This window comes from Herpailurus yagouaroundi, unplaced genomic scaffold (genome assembly GCF_014898765.1).
Source record: "Herpailurus yagouaroundi ecotype Mexico unplaced genomic scaffold, PumYag 162, whole genome shotgun sequence".
Taxonomy (NCBI): Eukaryota; Metazoa; Chordata; class Mammalia; order Carnivora; family Felidae; genus Herpailurus; species Herpailurus yagouaroundi.
Window position 1 is genome coordinate 75278073 of NW_024412403.1, and position 7179 is coordinate 75285251.

The 7179-nt window shown below is 45.8% G+C and overlaps 1 long non-coding RNA gene across 1 annotated transcript; it reads left to right on the forward strand.

Annotated features, from left to right (window-relative positions):
* The first annotated feature begins 807 nt into the window (after window positions 1-807).
* On the forward strand, window positions 808-3979 carry LOC121035820 (uncharacterized). The gene is made up of 2 exons (XR_005793093.1): window positions 808-1009; window positions 3718-3979. It is a non-coding gene; the product is annotated as an uncharacterized LOC121035820 (long non-coding RNA).
* Window positions 3980-7179: the final 3200 nt, after the last annotated feature.

Below are 7179 nucleotides of genomic sequence, written 5' to 3' on the forward strand. Positions count from 1 at the left end.
AACGGGGACTCGAAGGCGGCTGAAAAATACTAGAGCTGTCTTGCTGGTCAGGATAAAACAAAGCAAGCCTTACCTGGGTGCCCAGGTTTTTTGAGAAAAAAACCTCCAGAAAGAACCGTCAGCAACGCAGACAAGTCAAGACGGGAGAAGATGAAGACGTTGGTGGGGAGCATTTGGGCCCCTGGATCACTCTGTCTGTATGTCTCTCTGTCCCTCTCTGTCTCTCCGAGGCTGTCGCAGCCAAGGCCTCAGCTGAACCCAAGGGGGAACTTTGGCGTGGAGCCCCTCTGAGCCCGGATGGGTCTGGCCTGTTACACCAGGCAGGAACCAGCAGTGAGGGTGCCCCAGGGAAGGAAGCAGACCTGGGGTGTGGCAGTTCCCTTCAGCTCCAGGCAGTTGTCTGAGGGAGAGAGATGTAGCTGGGGAGCCGACAGCAGCCAACGCTCCTTCCGCTGGGAGGGAGGGACACCACGTCCTCCACTTCTGGGTGGTTGTGCCGGGGCTGTGCTGGGAGATGCTTACCAATCAGTTTGGGGGGGTGCAGAGCTCTGATTTGTGGCTTCTGCCTATTTTTGTGGTCTAAATACTCAATCATGGCCGATATCAACCTACCAAAGTGATATCGCTGCCCACAGAGGTGGGAGAAGGTGCGGGCAGCTGCCTCCCAGGGACTGGTGCCAGCTGGCTCCCATCCCCCACTGTGTGCGCCAAGGACCTTAGTGGGTACTCGGAGCAGGGGACAACAGGAGGGGCAGCAGGTGGGGCTGCGGGGCGTCCTGTGCAGTGCTAGTGGCAGGGTCCCTCCTTTGGACTCATTTTCTTCTTTTGGGGTCACCTTTCTAACCCTCCTCTCTCCAGTCCCTTCCCTCTGTCCCTTCATTCACCCCAGTGAATTGGTATTCTTTGCAGGTAGTATTCCAGGAGGAATCTCAAACCCTCATTCTTTGTGAAGTCCATGTGACCATCAAATCAGGAGGCTGTTTCTCTGTGGGCAGTTCTGAGAATCAAGGTGAGATGCTTGGAGGGGGTGGCCAACATTTTCTGGAAGGGACCAGTGTTGGCTTTGCAGGGCATATGGTCTGTGTTGCAGCTAGGAATGCTTCACTGGACATAGTTTGCTGACTCTTGCTATATATGATACCAATGTATCATAACCTCCGTGTAAGCCCTAATTATGGCTATTTCTAAGGGCCAGAGGAAAGAACCCCTTAGTTCTGGACTTTCGCACCAACCGGCCCTGAGGAAGGATTTAGCCTTGGGGGAGGGTTTGTGGTTCCCGCTGGCTTTGTGAAAGTAACCTTACCAAGGATGCTTTTTTAATTTCTTTTTCCCCAGGCTTAAATAGAGTGAGGAAAAGAGAACCTCTGGATTTTTTTTAACCCACAAAAACCCCTCGAAACCCCAAAATCCAACTCTACTAACAAGTCCTTTTATTTATCAGGATCCTGTTCATTCTGGATTTGAAAAGACAGACCTAGGAAGGAGGTGGGCACTCACTCACCATCTCTGAAAAAAGGTGTAGTAAATAGATTAACAGAGTAAACCAGATTAGGAAACCAGAACTTTTAACTGGCTCAGAAATTAAACTTTTATTTGGCATTCTAGCAACTGAGTCATTTGAATGTTAATATGAAATGCACAGGTTTTCTATATATGAAAATGGATAATGTGGGTTTTTTTTTAAATTTTGTTGGGCAGCATTTGATGAATACCTCCAGCACGCTAGTGTGGATTATTCTAGACCATAGTTTTCCAAAGATATTTGGGGCAAATCTCTCTTCTACTGCCTTCAAGTTTTTCAACTTAAATGAGTATTTTTGACTTCTTGGACAGCCATATGAATGTTTGTGACTATGCATGGGATAGATTCCTACGTTTTACTAACCCAGGTAAGCCCCCTACTAAAAGACATACCTTGCCTCCTGACCACTTCTTGCCTTGTAACTCCACAAGGATGGGGATATGAGAGGCCCATTCTATTTTGGCTTCCAGTTGTCTTAGAATGTGTGTGTGTGTGTGTGTGTGTGTGTGTGTGTGTGTGTGTTTATTTTGGGTGGTGGGAGAGTTATTTTCTAATAGAAAGTCCTTGCTTTATCATTACTTTGTTCATTTTCCCTCGATGACCAGGAAGCTCAGGGCTGAATTTAGTGTCCAGACAAGCCCACCCGGTTATGCAGCAACCCTCTTTAGCAACCGTCCTCAGCTTTCCTGGCTGACAGATTTCTATGGGAATTTGATGGAAGCATTTATATATGACCACAACACACAAGCACAGAATAGAATACATTCTGATCACTCCTTGTGGAAATCTTCAACCGCCGTATTTTATGTTGTAGTTGTGTTGCCTTTTGGCGTCCCAAATGCTGATGTATACAAGGACTCCAAGACATGGGGGAGATGCTGACGAGCGTCGGAAGGGTTTCGCAAAGGGGAGGAGATGGTCAGCACTTGCTGAGGGAGAGTATCTCTCCAGGAATGGATCACCACTGAGTCCTGTAGTCTAGGGGAAAAGGGCTAGTCCGAAATGGAGTCTGGGTTTTATCCCGAGCCGGTTCTGTCTTGAGCATATCCGATCACTTCAGTGAGCCTCCGGCTCCTTAGCTGGAAACTGAGCACGCTCCATAGGACAGTGGGAGATTAAGGGGGAGACTCTAGATCGGAAGAGTTGGCTACACTGTGGAGTGTGGTGCAGATGAGGAGTAAGACTGCTTCCTCAAGATCCACCACCAGCAACACTCAGATTCCACCATGACCAAGGGACGGACATGCAGAGGCCATCGACCAGCATGGACAGCAATTGCCACTTGCTGGTGATCCAACAATCCTGCGCCCCCATTTGTTTCTTGCTGCTTTAGGAAAAGGATCAACGTTTAGGCGGCTTCTAACATAGCTTGAAGTGAGTATGTAGAAACCGCCAGGCCAGTAAGGCCACGAACCATGTCTCTGGGATGCCCAGGAGGAATGCCTGTACCTACCTCAGGCTCTCCTGTCCCCCACCCTCCACACCTGCACCCAGTTAGCCCCTCGTTTAAGCTCCAGTGCATGGACCAGGCCTTCCATGGACCCTTCCCTGATAGTGTGTTCTTCTGTCCTCTAGGCCACAGGATTCTTGTCCATCTGATTACAGTAGCATTTACGGCCGGTTCTGTTCATCTGTTACTGAAGTGAACGTAACTAGTTTATTGAGTACCTCCTACAGGCATACCTTGTTTCATTGGGGTTCAGCTTTATGGCACTTCCCAGGTATGGCATTTTTTTTTTACGAATTGAAAGTTTGTAGCAACCCTAGTCATTTTCCCAACAGCATTTGCTCACTCTCTGTCTCTGTGTCACATTTTGGTAATTCTCACAATGGTTTAAACTTTTTCATTACTATTATATTCATTATGGTGATCTGTGATCAGTCGTTATGACTTGCCGAAGGCTCAGATAACGGTTAGCATTTTTTAGCAATCAAGTATGTTTTAATTAAGGCATGCCCATCATTTTTTATATGTGATGCTATTGCACACTTAATGGATTGCTGTAGATACTGGGCAAACACAACTTTTACATGCATTGGAAAACCAAAAAACTCCTTTGACTAGCTTTGTTGTGGCATTTGGGCATTGCCATGGTCTGGAACTGAACCCATGATACCTCTGAGGTATGCCTGTATGTGGAAGGCTTTGTGCCGATCATAATCCTGTATTGCCTTAATTTATTTATTTTTTTCAGATTGTTCATTTCTGCGTGTGTTGTACCCCTGAAGGAATGGGATCGTGAGTAACATGCATCCTTCCCACCAAGCAGCGCATTGGAGTTGATAGCTAAGTGTCCGTGCATTAGCTTGCCCTTAGCTAGAGCTCTAGTATCACACGGTGGTAAGCTGGACACATAATTAAAAGTTTGGAAATACAGTAAAGCATAAATTTACTTACAACCCTACCATCCAGAGGTAACTGCTGTTAGTATTTTAATATATTTCATTTTAACCTTCTTTTTTTTTAATTTTTTTTTTCAACGTTTATTTATTTTTTGAGACAGAGAGAGACAGAGCATGAACAGGGGAGGGGCAGAGAGAGAGGGAGACACAGAATCGGAAACAGGCTCCAGGCTCTGAGCCATCAGCCCCGAGCCTGACGCGGGGCTCGAACTCACGGACCGCGAGATCGTGACCTGGCTGAAGTCGGACGCTTAACCGACTGCGCCACCCAGGCGCCCCTAACCTTCTTTGATCTATGTCTCTGTTTACTTGATTTGGAACATTCTATGTGCAAAGTTTTGCCCCCCATGCTTCCCCATGCCATTAAACATTTTGAAAATATAATTTAAGTGACTGTACTATTCCATCATATTGATAAGCCATAATTTATTTATCAACGTCCTTAATAGAGATGTAGACTACAATTTCTTGCTATTATAGATTTTATTATAATGAGAATTTTTATATCTATATCTACATACTCATATATCTGGTTATTTCCCTTTGATGTGTTTAATGGAATTTCAATTACTATCCACAGGGTATGGAACTTTGGAAGTTATTGATTCGTATTACCAAATTTTTGTCAGAAGGGTTGATCTTCTGTCTTCCCATCAGCAGAGAAGAATGCCTGATTTATCATTCCTATGCTACCATTAATTATCCTTTACAGTATTTACAAATTTGTTTACAGGATATGAGTTTCAGTTCATTTTGCTTTCACATACATCTTTGATCATCAGTGAACTGGGTTTTATATATTTATTAGCAACTTAATTTCTTCCCCGAATTATCTGTTTGTGTTTTTGACCATTCGAGAAAACGGAAGTGTCCGTATTTTTCCTATTGGTGCACTGCAGAGACATTATGGAGGGTCTTAAAAACCCTTTAAAATTAAACTGCATTTTTTTTTTTTTAATTTCACACCATCCATGGCCACCTTAGAAGAAAGACCCACCCCAGATGCAAAGGGCAGTCCCTTCCTTCAAATATGACCTCAGTTGTGTTGGGTTATTGAATCGTTTTTATTTTGTGTAAAGAATGCACAGGAAAACGTGAGCGGCGTTTTCCCTCAGCACACTTGCTTTCCATTAAGTGGATCTTTTGTGCTGAAACAGACTAGCAGATCCGCCAAACCAGACCAGGCTGCTGGCAGAAAGATCCTCACAGCCTGGTGTTAATGCCGGAAGGATAACAAGACCCCTGTGGCACGTTTCGGGAGGTCAGACCACATGTAGAAAGTTCCTTCTCTTCCTTCCTCCCCTCCTTGTTTCTCGCTTTTTACTTTTTATACATCTAAGGTATTGGGAATGGCTTGGCTTGTTAGACATACATATTTTTCAGAAAGTCTCTGTTTTTTATATCTTCCCGAGGTAGTATGGATTCCTGAAAGCATTGAGTCTTTATTCAGTCTTTATTGAGTCTTTATTCAAAGACTTTTTTGGGGGGCGCCTGGGTGGCGCAGTCGGTTGAGCGTCTGACTTCAGCCAGGTCACGATCTCGCGGTCCGTGAGTTCGAGCCCCGCGTCAGGCTCTGGGCTGATGGCTCAGAGCCTGGAGCCTGTTTCCGATTCTGTGTCTCCCTCTCTCTCTGCCCCTCCCCCGTTCATGCTCTGTCTCTCTCTGTTCCAAAAATAAATAAATGTTGAAAAAAAAAAACAAAACAAAGACTTTTTTGGTGAAGTCCATTCATATACACAAGGAGGACTCATCACAGAAACTTCAACCAATCTTTAAAAAAAAATGGGCTTTAACAACTCCCTTGAGGTGGGTGTTAGCATTATCTTGACCTTACAGATGAGGCTTGGAGAAGTTAAGAGTTCGCTCAAGGTCAACAGCCAGGAAAGCAATAGCACCGAAACTTGGACCCGGTTCTGCTCATGCCAAAGTGCACGCTCCAGCCTACACCCCTCGGCTAGCCTGCTTGGTCACAGTTCTTAACTATGTGTGATCAGAAAGCTCTAGCTACAGTCTTCCTGTGTGATCAGAACACTGGTAGCGGGTCTATGAGGCAGACCCGGCAGGGGACAAGGCACAGTGGTGGGACATTGTGGCCAGAGTATTGGACCCTGGGGCTAGGAGAGTCGGCAAGTCGTGGATGAGAGAGAATCCTTGATGGAAGCCAGAGTGGCCATCTTTCCTGGCAAATGGGCGAAAGGGGAAATTGGACACTTAGGTATGGAAGGACAAAGGGAGTGGGTAGTGAGAGAGGGTAAGGCGGTTCCTTTCCCTCCACAAAGACTTCAGGAGCTCCAGGTGTGTGAGTCTGTGGCACAGTAATTGTGAAAGGCTATGGAGTTTCCAAGACTACAGAGGAATGACGGTGCATCCCCAGAAGATGGAATTGAATCACGTGAGGCTCTATCAAAGTGTAGGAATAAGAATTGGGGGGGGGCAAGCTTCAGGCACAGTAGGGCTTGAACAGGAGGAAGGCACTCCCATGGGGAGTGGGGAGCACTGATGGGGATCTGCACCTGCTTGTAGATGGCAACCTCTCTTAGGAGGGATGTAACGGTTTATTCCCATTAATTGAGTTCCCCAACCTAACTGCAAACATGCTCTCAAAATCTGGGACGTGGACAAGAGGAAAGGAGTGCTCTCCGGTTTGGGGCAATAGATTCTCTAAGACAGTGGCTTTCATACATTTTTTGGGTTCGGACACTCAGTGAGGAGTACCTTTTCTATCACAAGCCAGTGACACAATACAGAAGCAACGTTTTGTGGTACCACACTTACTGTGCAAGAGACTCTCGGATATTTTGTATTCTCTTTTATTTCCATTAAGCAAAAATGCCGACACCTCACACTAAATTGATTTTGCCATCCATTAAAGGGTCATGACTTATTGAGTGAGAAGCCCGTGTGCTGAGTTGCACAGAACAGCATGTTCACAGAAGCTGTCATCGGGGGCCCTTAGTAGCCACAATCCACAGCATGGAAGTTGCACGTAGAATGTTTTTCCAAGGAGAAGAGATTAAAAATAGATGTTTTTGGGGTGCCCGGGTGGTTAAGTGTCCAACTTCGGCTCAGGTCATGATCTCACGGTCTGGGAGTTCGAGCCCTGCGTCGGGCTCTGTGTTCACAGCTCAGAGCCTGGAGCCTGCTTCGGATTCTCTGTCTCCCTCTCTCTCTGCCCCTCCCCTGCTCATGCTCTGTCTCTCTCTGTCTCAAAAATAAATAAAAACATTAAAAATAATAATAATAATAGATGTTTT